This window comes from Balaenoptera ricei, chromosome 1, assembly GCF_028023285.1.
Source record: "Balaenoptera ricei isolate mBalRic1 chromosome 1, mBalRic1.hap2, whole genome shotgun sequence".
NCBI lineage: Eukaryota > Metazoa > Chordata > Mammalia > Artiodactyla > Balaenopteridae > Balaenoptera > Balaenoptera ricei.
The window spans coordinates 131,519,911-131,533,548 of NC_082639.1; the positions used below are offsets into that span (position 1 = coordinate 131,519,911).

Below are 13,638 nucleotides of genomic sequence, written 5' to 3' on the forward strand. Positions count from 1 at the left end.
CACTGTTGGTGGGAATGTAAATTGGTGCAGCCACTAGGGAGAACAGTATGGAGGTTCCATAAAAACCTAAAAATAGAGTTGCCATATGATCCAGCAGTCCCACAGCTGGGCATATATCCTGACGAAACTGTAATTTGAAAAGATACATGCACCCGTATGTTCATAGCAGCGTGTCACAATAGCTAACACATGGAAGCAACCTAAATGTCCATCGAGGATGAATGAATAAAGAAAATGTAGTATATATACAAATGGAATATTACTCAGCCATAAAAAAGGACATAATGCCATTTGCGGCAACATGAATGGACCTAGAGATGATCATACTAAGTGAAGTAAGTCAAAGACAAATATCATATCACATATGTAGAATCGAAAATAGGACATAAATGAACTTACCTACAAAACAGAAACAGACTCACAGACATAGAGAACAGACTTGTGGTTGCCAAGGGGTGGCAGGGTGGGGGAGGGATGGATTGGGAGTTTGGGATTAACAGATGCAAACTATTACATATAGAATGGATAAACAACAAGGTCCTACTGTATAGTAGAGGGAACTATATTCAATATCCTGTGATAAACCATAATGGAAAAGAATATGAAAATTAAAGTGTATATATATATATATGTATAACTGAAAAAATTAGAGTGTGCCAAAAAAAAAAAAGAAAAAAAGGTTAGGTTTGAGGTTCAGTAAATTAAGAAGGTTTACACCTTGCTTTTTGGTTCGTGGTTTGGCCTAAGTCCATATTTAGCCATATATTTAAAAATTAGCCTTAGAGTGAAAGGAGATGATAATGAGCTTTCTGAAAAACATTCTCCAGGTATAACGGAGCTGAAGATTTAGTATCCCTTAACCCACATGGGAAATACCCAAACTAAAATCTTGGCACCATCACATTTCAGAAAATGGAAACCTTTCACAAAGCCTGTGCAGCCAAAGCTTACATCAATCCTTCCTGCCTTCAGTCTGGTCCCCAGAAATCCTTTGGGACCTGAAATGCTGAAATGCCTCCTCAGTTGGGCTCTCCTCTTACAGAAACGGACCCAGAGGCCCATGGCCATTTCTGTGACAGCACAACTTGTTCAGAAATAGTAACAGCTTAAATTCCCACCTTATTGCCCCACATTTATTACCCTGCCAATCTGCTCCTCTTGTTTATTCTTTAAAAATACTACCTGAGACTTTGCTATCTCTAGAGCAGCAAATCGTGTGATGGCAAATTAATATCAGAGAAACAATGACTCCATTTAACAAAAAACAGCAAAGGGAACTGTGAGAAATGGCACAACTGCTTAGCTGCAAAGATTTTAGGAGCCCTCCTTAACAACTGAGGAAATACGGCAAAAATCCGTAAACGGACAACGTATCTACCTAAAGCTGGGTTTCTCAAAAAGCAACCTCCACGTACACTGAAATAGAAGGTATTGTTCCTTTAACAGAAGATGGTTTGTTTTGCTGAAACACTGACACTTTCTGCAGAGTGTACCTGAGACTTAAACAGGTGATGTTTATGAACAAGAAGTGGGGAATGGCTTTACGTCTGAGGAAAGGGAAGTATTTATTCAAATTGGAAGGTCGTTTGTATTTCTGAGACTGTTCTCAGGTCACAACCTCGGTCAGACACGCTTAACCCCCTGCTTTCATGTGAACCTTGCACCTTCTGTTCTAAGACATTGTGTGTATGTGCATATATGCGTGTGCACGTGCACCTGTGTGTGTATGTGTGTGCTCTCTGCCTATTCCTTCCTTCAAGATTCTGTCCAGGGGCTTCCCTGGTGGCGCAGTGGTTGAGAATCTGCCTGCCAATGCAGGGGACACGGGTTCGAGCCCTGGTCTGGGAGGATCCCACATGCCGCGGAGCAACTAGGCCCGTGAGCCACAACTACTGAGCCTGCGCGTCTGGAGCCTGTGCCCCGCAACGGGAGGGGCCGCGATGGTGAGAGGCCCGCGCACCGCGATGAAGAGCGGTCCCCGCACCGCGATGTAGAGTGGCCCCCACTTGCCGCAACTAGAGAAAGCCCTCGCACGAACCGAAGACCCAGCACAGCCAAAAATATATAAATAAATAAAAAAATTAAAAAGTAGGAAAAAAAAAAAAAAAAAAAAAGATTCTGTCCAAATCTTGCTTCCCTGTAGCCTTTCCAGATGGTGCCAACCTGTTCCCTGCCCGTGAGAGTGCTTATATCTCCACTAGGAGACTGGAGAAGTGTTTAGTGTTCTTTGACTCCGTAGGTATTCGTTGCCTGCCTGGTCTGCTAAGTACTCTTCTAACTGCCCCGGAAAGACCCACGAGTGACCCTCTGCCGCTCACATTCTAGTATGAAGTACCTGCATATTTCTGGAACTCTTGCTGCTACACATTTATCATGATTTGCTCTCCTCGTATTATTAGATGACACATTTCTTGGGTGTAGGAACAGTGCCATCCACTTTTGGGGTGTTCTTATATCCTGAAAAGGGGTTTTCATACAAGTCCAGTCAATCAAATATTGAATTCCTCACACAGAGTATAAAAGGAATGAGTTTTTCAAAGGCAGTGTTTCTCACACGTTGGCTACGTACCGCTTGGAATCAAAAGCATTGGAATAGTTAGGGAATAGAGGAAAAAGGATCCTCTTTCCTTTTTTTTTTTTTCTTCAATCCATCACATTCCCTGAAGGAGAGCTTCAATGTGGTGCTAGTATGGCTTCAACCCAGGTTACTACCCTTTCAAATAAAGGGAGATAGGCCTGGGGCTCAGAACCTTTTGCAAGCAATAGTATCTAGCTAGAATTTAATAACTTTTCATTGTATTTATTACCTTCAATTAAGGACAAGTAATACTAATTTCCCACTTATGGCAAATAAATATTTCCATGATGGAAAATAGATGTATTCAAGTATCACAGTGAATGAATTTAAAGAAAAATAATAAATACAATTTCAGGTGGTACTCAGATATGGTAAAACTCATGAAGGTAGTAAAGGCCAACTAGACTGTAGGAAACTTTGCCCCAAAATACAGCATTAATGGAAGCCAAGGTTTTCGGTCCTGTACCTGTTTGGGCAAAATCTGATCTGAGCTCTGTTTTAGAACAATAGCACGCCCTGTCTGCTCAAGCTGCATTTATTACCAGAGGGAACTGCTCCAACTCCAAATTAAAAACATTATCAGTGATCAGAGATGAAAATCTAGTTATTAAAATCTTTCAAAGTCCAATGAAAGCTCAAACTCCTGGCATTTTAAAGGATTAGTAACACTTCAATATCAGTATATATTTGGCCCATGGAGGAGAACTAAGTGGGGTTACTTCGAAAATCCATGACTAAGGACAGAGGGAAACATAATACAGAGGGACACTATCCAAGGAGCATTTAAGAACAGCTGTAATCAAGTGAATAAAGTGATCTGGGTTTCAAATTCAGAGAAAATGTGACTCTGTCCTTTTCTTCTTCAAGAGGAAACTAGCATTAGCCAGACATATTATCCGCCATCTTCTAGGCTCTGCACTGGAAAAGATGAACAGGAAATAGAGAGAGAAACCTGTTATTCTCCCAACTGAAGCCTGCAATCAGCAGCAACCATAGCCTACCCAGTGTGAAACAAAGAGATCGGACCCAAGGCAGATATCTTGGTTCCTATTTTAATTCTCTGTTTTCCTCCCAGAGACTGTCAGCATTGGTCTGTTCTGAGAGATTAAGTACCGCATGAAGGTACTGATTTTTATTGACTACAGAACCCAGCTATTTTTTTTAGCCACAAATGAATCCCACACCCTAAGAAAAGGCCCACATTGTAATAAAACTGTGACTTACTATCTCCAGCTTGCTTTACCACAAAACCTTTAAAAAACTGGGATTTCATAAAATCGGCACCCTTACAAGCAGTCTGTAAAGCACTACCTTTTCCAAGGAAATGCTCATCTTCTTCCTCTAGTGCTGGCCCCATACAGGCCAGGTAGGAGGAGGCACTGAGTGATTTGAAACCCACCTATTTAGTTATCCACAATGTCTGATATACTCAGGATTAGACGGATCCTTTGGTTTAAGTGCTTCAGGGATCAAATATTTCATTCCTCTGTAAGGTGGCCCTTTAGTGCCCATAACTTGTTACAGGGACTTATGGTCACTAAATCAGCGAGTACTGGAGGAGCATGGAACAGTCCTATAGCAATGGGATATAGGATCGATCCCTTTACATAGGAACAGGGGTTCTAAAATGACTAGTGGGTGAGGATCTGGCATTGGGGAGGTGCTGATGATTCAGCACCGGAACCTCTGGGGGCCAAGGGAATAGAATAAGGTTAACAGACACTTTGGGATTGTACTACCAAAAGTGAAACATGGCATGAGAAGTCCATGCTGACGGAAACCTGTGCCTAGAGCTGGCCTTTCTCCTTTTCTTTGATTTGCAAATTTCTTCCAAGCTACCTACTATGTGCCCAGCACCGACTATGAAGTGGGGGAGGGAAGGGTTCAGGCATACAAGATCCCTGTTCTTATGAAATTTTTGCCTTCACGCTTCTAAATGTCTTAAATGCCCTAAACTACTCTCACCTATACTTAATTCATCCTTTCCCTCCTCTGTCAATCATTCATTCAACATATTGAGCACATCCCATTCATGATAATTCAGTGATGGGTGAGACCTGGTCCTCAGAAAGCTTATAGACTGAAAAGAGGAAAACCCATGTAATCACATAGAATCACTATAGTGTGCTAAGGTATAAGTGGGAATAATTAACTGCCAGTGGGAACACAAAATGTTTCATAAAGTGGTTAACATTTGAGTCCTTAGGATGGGTTGGAAGTGACATAGAGGAAGGAGGAGCAAATTTTAGCTGAATATACAATTGCTATGCCAATGGGCAATGATACTTTAATAAGATTAACTTCAGGATTTGTTCTGTCTTTATCACTGTTAAATAAGAACAACAGCTTAGGTTTATTAACTACTTCACAGTGTACAGTCTAATTTCATATATAAACCATCTCCTTCACACCAGCTCTGTGAGGCTGGTCCCCTTATCCCCATACAGAGCAGGATCCTGAGACTCAGAGGTCCATGACTTCCCTATATAGTAAGCTGAGGAACTTGCTCAGTTGGCAAGGCTGGAACTTGAATCTGTATCTTCCAACTCTAAGCCACAGTGGCACTGTGACCTCCCATGGAGTAGTCCCTGCATTTGCTGATGACCGTATATAAATTATTGCCAATTCTGTAAGAATGTAATTCAAATAAATGTAAATTTTCTGTAATTGCTTCAAGTGTAGACTCAAGGAAAGCTTCCAGAGAATGTCTCGTCTTTGCCCTGAGTACAGTGCGTAACCAAAACGGGTCTCAATGCTAGTGATTCCCTGTGCACCACTCCCCCAGAGGAACTTCTAGTATATGGAGCAAGCATGAACTCTCCTTGCATATTTTATTAACTCTGGCTTTGCATCAGAGTCTCTAGTGTAGCTTATGGCTCCTGGTGCCTGGGCTCCACCACAGATAGCTGGATCAGACACTTTGGAGGTGGAGCGCAGGTGTCTGTTTTCCAGGGGTTGTTAAGGTTAGTTGAGCAACAAAAATGCCTGTGGAGTTTTCGTTTTTTTTTTTTTCTCCTTTTAAATCAGAGCATAGATGTGCGCGAACATTTACAGAATTTATCTCTCCTACTGTCGTGGAGTTCAGCACCAAACTAAAATATGTGTACCTGTGCCATTTTACTAGATAGATTTTCAGATAAAATCTAGTCACTCTGAATTTGATTGAGGTACAGTTTTGTTAGCGTTCCAATAATATACTGATGTTTAAATACATCAGCCTATTCAGAAGGGAAACAACTTTCAACTCACTTGGGGCCCTTATAGCCAAGGCTGGCTTCATGGACGTGTAACCTGTGCTGACACACAGGGCCACATGCTTAGAAGGGCCTATGCCTGGTTTCGTGTTCCACTGTCTCTCTTTTGAAATTCTTAATAATCCTTGAACCAGGGGCCCTACATTTCCATTCTGTAACGGTTCCGCTTACAGCCATGGGCCTCTGTGCTAGGGCTACTTTGGCCTGGTTTTCCTATTGGTTGAGTGGAAAATGTGGTTGAAAAGGCTGCTTGTAAAATAAGCAATGAACAGATCCATGGTGAGAGGTGGCGGGTTGTGGAAGGTGCACGGTGAGGCTGGCGATGGAAGGCGAGAGCCGGCAGACTTGCTAGGAGAGAAAGAGAGGCCCAGGAGGGCAGGCCGAAGCCTCGGGGCAGGGGTGAGGGGGAGAGGGCCTCTGCTGTGGGGATGGTTGGAGGCGGCTACCAGCAGGCCTTAATATGTGAGCCTGAATCCTTTCTGAACTCTTCCCACGCTCCCTGTCTCCCTCTTTGTCTTCCCCCTACAAGTCACCACTTGTTTTCAGTTCTCCAGATAATGGAGTTCAGAAGTAAACAGCTGTGAGGAAAAAGGTGGTGGGTAAAGGACCTCTGTTCTCCGGACAGAAGGTCTCAGAGGAAACATCCTCGCCTTGATAAAAAAAAAAAAAGAGATGAAAAATCTGTTCCTGCTTATTCTCTCAGCTACAGAGCCCAGAAAGTCCTTGGGCTGCAGAGGTACCCCCTCAAATCTATTTATAGGCTACAAAATATTAATAATAAAGTTGAACCTACTGTTGTCATAAGAGTTATCTCCTTCATATATGTTTATCTTCTCCATGGGTTCAGAGGCCATATTTGAGGTCTTTTTTGTTTTTTTAAATTGGAGTATAGTTGATTTACAATGTTGTGTTAGTTTCAGGTGTATATAAAATAGATAACTAATAAGGACCGACTGTATAGCACAGGGAACTCTATTCAATACCCTGTAATTACCCATATGGGAAAACAATCTAAAAATGAGTGGATATATGTATATGTATAATTGATTCACTTTGCTGTACACCTGAAACTAACATTATAAATCAACTATACTCCAATAAAAATTAACTGAAAAAATTAAAAAAATAAAAACATAACTAATAAGGACCTCCTGTATAGCACAGGGAACTCTACTCAATATTCTGGAATAACCTATATGGGAAAAGAATCTAAAAAAGAATGGATATAAGTATATGTATAACTGATTCACTTTGCTATACACCTGAAGTCTTTTAAGACAAAATGAAAATTTCACATTGAAATGACTAGACATTTCAGTAATTCTGTAAACCCAATATTCTGAGTTTTCTTATAAAGACCTCTGGATTCTTCTGCTGCCACCCACTAATGAGAACAATTGTCTTTTTAAAGCTAGAAGGAAATTACACCTCAGCCCAGAATAGAGTAGTGCTGTCCTTTCTCTCTATAGGAAATATATACCATTTTTTCTAATATATCTAAAGATGCAGGAGTCCTTTCTAGAAATTCATTCTAAAATTGTGTTTTGTGACTCATTCTTGTCTGGCCTCTTCTGCCCTGAAGGTGGTTTTTGTTGTAGCTAGTCCCTCCCCAGTCCCTCAAAAAATCTAAAAGTATCAATTGGGAACTTCTGTTCCCTTCTCCCTACCCTCAATGATTAAAAAAGGTGACAGTGGTCACCTTTAAGGAAGAAAGAAAGGTATAATTATATTTACTGACCAGGGTGGTAGGTGTGTTCACTTTGCCAATATACAATGAGCTATAAACTAATGATCTGTACATTTTTCTGTATACATGTTGTAGTGTTGTGCTAAAGCTGGTTCACCCTAGTTCATGAGGGCCAATTGTTAAACAGGAATTTGTGAGTCAAGTGTCAAACTGTTGGTAGCTTAAAATTAACCATTAAGAGAGTATTTACATCATTAATTTAACAAAAATTACAAATGAGCAATTTTTCTTCTCCCAAACTGCATGTATTTCTGTTATACTGCAATAAAAAAAGTTAAAAAAAAAAAAAAAAGTACTCTCTGAGGGTCACCATATGAGAGCCACGGATAATTTTGCAATGTTTACATTTAAAATTTTACTTACTCTTAAAAAGTGGAGTCCTTGTTACATATCAAATGCTTTCATACATTATCTTGTGTAATCCTTACAACTGAAACAGATGTATTAGTCCCATTTTTCAGTTGATGAGACTGAGGTTGTTAGAGCTAGCAGCTTGCCTGAGGACACGTGATTCAGTTTAGTGCCCCAGGCTTTGCTCACGCTGGTTAAGAGCTCAAGGTAAAGATGGAGCCTGGCTGCGGTGGGGATGGGTTTGACTCCTGGCCTTGCCATTTCCTGGCTGGCTGATCTTGAGGAAGTCATAACTTCTTGGTTTCTCATATTGCACATCTCTAATATAATAATACCAATTACATAAGGTTGTTGTAAAGATTAAATGAGTTAACATATGGAAAGCATTTAAAACAGTGCTCAGCATCTAGTAAATATTACAAAATCATTATCATTATCGGTTCTCCCATATCCTCACAATGCTGTGGTCTGTCCTGCTGTATGTCAGTGAACCCATGGGTTTCTGAGCAATTCCATCCTGCTCTGAGAGCCAAAACTGCCAGGGCAATTCTGGCTTATTAGGGGACAGCTTACATAATTAACCAGGCCATGAATGACAAAGGCAGGCTGAGGACCTTTGCAAACAAAGACAGTAAAGAGACACAGAACCAAACACAACATGTAATCCCTGAATGGATCCTAGAGCAGAAACTTTTTTTTCTTGTGCTACAAAAGACATCTGTGAGTGAAACTGGTAAGATTTGAATGTCTGTACATAGTATAGTGCTGTATTAATTTCCTGATTTCTAATCATTATTCTGTGGGGAAGGAAGAGAATATCTGTGTTTTAGGAAATACACACTGAAGTATTGAGAGATAAAAGGGAATCATAACTGTAATTTACTGTCAAATACATATACGTATATACATATATGTAATAAATAAATTAATGCCCACGTACACAAGGAGAGAAAAGAGACAGAATGATTAACATGGTAAAATGTTAACATTTGGGGAATGTGGGTAAAGGGTTTAGAGAAGTTCCTTGAATTATTATTTTTTTGCAATTTTTAAAAATAAGTCTAAAATTATTTCAAAATAAAATGATAAAAATATTAATCAGTAGAAAAAACAGCCTAGTATAGTGAAAGAGTACTGAATTTGGACTTGGAAGAACTTTGATTCTAGTCACTATTTCCTCGTGCTGTTAGGCAAGTCATGTAAACTCTCTCAGGCTGTTCCTGAAACCGTGGACCTCAGATTGGGACTTGAACCCACAGTCTTTTAACTGAGATCACACACCTGGTCTCAGGACTTAATGAAGCTCAGGTTCTTGATGTCTCATCACAGAAAGAATTCAGTGGGAGACAAAGTGATAGGTAAGAAGTGGATTCATTTAGAGAGAAACACACTGCACAGAGTGTGGGCCATCTCAGAAGGTGAGAAAGGCACCAGGGTATGGGGTTGTCAGTTTTTAGAGGGGTGGGTAATTTCATAGGCTAATGAGTGGGAGGAGTGTTCCAGCTATTTTGGGGAAGGGGTGGGGATTTCCAGAAATTGGGCCACCACCCACTTTTTGACCTTAATGGTCAGCCTTGGATCTGCTGATGTGTTACAATGAGAGTATACTGAGGGTCAAGGTCTAGTGGAAGTCATTGACTCATCTGCCATCTTGGACCTATTTGGTTCTAATCAGTTTATGTCGTTTCCTTGGGCTATGTCATTCTTCTAAAGGTTGTGCCCTGCCCCCTTCCCTCCTGTTTCATTCCTAAATCTAAAAATTGAGAACAATAAGATCTACCTCATTGGGATGAATGTGTATATAAGTTGATGAGTGGATTTATAAATTTACAGCTCAGGATGGGCTTTGCTACAAGTCAGTTTACAGTGAAGCTAAGAGGCTCACCTGGGAATATCAGTCAAGAAGGGGAGAAAACTCAGGTGAACTTCTCATTTCATGTTCGAAATTCATTTTTGCTGACCCCCGTAGAGAAAAAAAGGTTTTGATAGGGAACATATTCTGTCCTTAAAACTTAAAAAATGCCTTCAATTAAGAAAAGGAAATGTAAATATGATGATCAATTGGAGAAGGAGTGATTCTCCATCTGGCTGTAGATCAGCATCACCCTTTAGATCTTTAAAAAACAGCAAATGGATGCTTGGACCCCATTCCCAGAGAGTATGATTCATTAGGTCTTGGGAAGGTCCAGGATATACGCACTTCAAATAGATCCACAGATACTTCTGATGTTCACGGGGGTTGCAAACCACTGCCCTAGATAGCTGGTAAAAGTAGGTGCCCTAGAAATCGGGGCTGGAGCCAAGCCCATCTGAGACTGTCATAAGTGATCTGAAGGAGAGAATGAAATCTCCCAGTGAACTTGGCTTTTCCTAGTACACTGGAGGCTCTCAACATGAATAATGTGCCCAAGAGATGGGTAAGGCCTCACACGATGAAATGGGGAACATGGGCAAAAAAAGGAGACTGAACTTCAACTGGCTCATCTTGGGTATTCATGAGAAAGAAATCAAAGTAGCCTCACAGAGTGAGTTCTATAACAATAAACGGTGACTCGGGAAAGGGATCTTGGAGTGTGTCCTGATGGTCCCCTAAAGACTTGGGCCCAAGGGGCAAATGCTGTCTGGGAGGCCATCTTTTCAGACTGACCTCATAAAGGATACTGGAAATTAAAAACCAAGGAAGTACAGTGCCCTTAAAAAAACAAAACCAAAATACCCACAGGTGTTTGTTTCTTGGGAAGTTCTTGTTGCTATACTTCACACACATTTCAGTTTGAAAAGCTCCAAGAGGAAAATGATTAAATTAGAAAATAGCAACTAAAGTTATTTAGAAGATATGGCATCACTTTTATAAAGACATGTTAGAAAAGTTTAAAAAGCTCTTAAATCAGATCAAAGCAGATAGAATATAGAATCAGAATATATAATTAGCTAATTAGGGGAACAGTTGGGATGGACTTTTCCACTAAACCCAGAAAGAATTGGAGAGGGCAAATGTTGAGATAATTTAAGATTAAAGAAAAAAAGACCTCCTTACATCCAAAGATTCAAAGGGTCAAAATGGCTAGAATCATATGTTAATAATATCTTTTGAAGGGCAAATTGGAGATGTGGAAGGAATATTTTTAATCTTTGATAACAATGTTATAAAAGGCAATTGCCATATTTTTCTATAAAACTTTCCTCACTAGTACTACCAAAAAAGTTATTCTGGGCTAAATATATTCCAGTGAAATTTCAAGCTTCTTATTATGTATTTAAAGAGCTTGTTGCACAGTTCCTGGGAAAGATGAATCGAGACAATGGCCCTGAGCTGAGATGGCCCGTGCTCCTCGTAGGGAGATAACAGCCCGGGAGACAGCTGCACGAGAAGAAAGAGATGAGTTGCCAGCTAATTCTAAGAAGACAGGGAGGCTCCCATCTCCACCTGTGCTCCAGCCACCACCACTGTCATTGCCCAAAGCAACCGCTGAACCTCACACACCTTCCCCAGCTCAAAACCTCCGCTGGCTCCCTGTTTCCCACTGTATTACGTCAAACCTTCTTGGCTTGGCTTTCATAAAGCCCAGCGTTACAGCCCCCTAAAACCAGCATGCTTTTAGCTCCAGTCACTCTTCCTTTCCTGATGCCCAGGGACAAAGAAAGGACATTTCTGACTAATGTCACATACGCAAAAGTTGTTGGGTAGTGCTTATAGGAAAGCTCCTTAAAAGCAGGTACACTCAGCTGGTAGTATCCTGTTGCCCTCTGCCCTTCAGTTCTTTCTGCCTGGAATGAGCACATGATGCTAGAGACAGAGTAGCCACCTTGGAACTAAGGGGCAATCACAAGGGAAAGGCCAAGATTACTGCAGAGATCTTGGACCTGAATTGTTGAGCGGCTAAACCAAAGCCTATCATGGCCTGCCTCCTCACTTCTTGTTTCACAGTAAGAAAACCTCTAATTTGTTCTATTTTTGGCACTTCTGTTCCTAGCAGCCAAATTCTTAACGGAGATAAATAACAGTAATAACTACAATAATTATGATCATAACAACAGCACTGTTGTAAATGCTTTGCATTATCTCATTTAATACTTACTGATCTATGACGGTTATCTCTGTATGACAGTTCAGGAAACTGAGGTTTAGGCCCCATAGCTAGCTAAGAAGCAGAGTTAGGATTTGAGCCCTGGCAATCTAATTTTTTTAATTAATTAATTTATTTATTTATTTTTGGCTGCATTGGGTCTTCGTTGCCGCGTGCAGGCTTTTCTCTAGTTGCAGCGAGCAGGGGCTACTCTTCGTTGCGGTGCGCGGGCTTCTCATTGTGGAGGCTTCTCTTGTTGTGCAGCATGGGTTCTAGGTGCACGGGCTTCAGTATTTGTGGCACGCGGGCTCAGTAGTTGTGGCGCACGGGCTTAGTTGCTCCGTGGCATGTGGGATCTTCCTGGACCAAGGCTCAAACCCACGTCTCCTGCATTGGCAGGTGGATTCTTAACCACTGCGCCACCAGGGAAGCCCTGGCAATCTAATTTTAACTGTTTGTGTTGTGATTTCTATTACCCTACTAAGTGAAGTAAAACAGCAAGTAGCTCAGTTGAGATTCTGGGGTCATGGATGCTATTCTCCTTTATGCCAAATACACACATCTCTAATCTAGGCATCTCCAATAAAGATTCCTAAAACATACAGAATCCATGCTTAAAAAGAGTAAAGTTAGATCAAATAGATTTTCCAGAAGAAAATCTTCCCTATGTGAGGATTTAGAACTACCTGCCCTGTGTCTGTCAATTCCCTTACACTTCCTCAGCCTGAGCATTTTAGCCGGATGTCATCCTCACCTTGTAAGAGTCTGGGATGAGATCTTCATTGATTTACTAAATCCCTACCCTTTCAGATGAAATCATACCAAAGGAGCAATTTAGTGCCAACTTCAGTGGTTGTTTTCTTTAGTGCAGGCACCATGCCTACTCCCTGGGACCCATAACTCCCCTAACCCAAGTGGAAATGATCTACCTTCAGCGGGATACACTTGGGTTGATTTAGGAAAAACCAAAACAAAACCAAAAGCAAACCACTCCAAAACTGCCTATGATATTTCCTGAGAAGATTTTTCAGAGGCCCTTTCCAAGCAGTTTCTGATCACCACTGCGCTTTGACTCAGTCATAACAACAGTAAATTTGAGGGAACTTTTGCGATACTAGTTTTTATGGTTAGGCCAACTAAAAATTAATTGAATTGCTTGGAAAATCAGAATCACAGAAATTAAGCACTGAGTCCCAAAAGAATTTTGTACAATCCTCTCAATTATATTGCTTTCTCTTTCTTACACACTTTCCATCTCCTAAAGATGAATAATAGCAGAAAATGCTGATGTTTAACATTTCTAGTTAGAATACATTTTGAACATGTAAAACTAGAGATGCTTATGACAAAATTCATTTAGAGGTAGGAGGTCCCAGTTTTCTAGCTATTCTACTTTTGATCTTCCTCCAACCCATTCTCTCTACTGCCACTAGAGTGTTCTTCCATTGCTCCTTATTTAAAAAACAAAACACAACCCATCACAACCTGGACCTAGTCTACTATTCCAAATTCTACTATAACCACTTTTCCCTTCAGATTTTAAACTCTAGCCACACTCATTTCAAATAATTACCTGGATACTCCATCTTCTGGCATATATCTGGGAAGCTAGGCATGCAATTTCCTCTGCCCAAATGCTCT

General features: G+C 40.7%; 1 protein-coding gene across 2 annotated transcripts in view; it reads right to left on the reverse strand.

Annotated features, from left to right (window-relative positions):
- The window catches only part of NME7 (NME/NM23 family member 7), a 244,646-nt gene that overhangs the window by 806 nt on the left and 230,202 nt on the right, over positions 1-13,638 (reverse strand). The gene's annotated exons all lie outside the window — the stretch shown is intronic.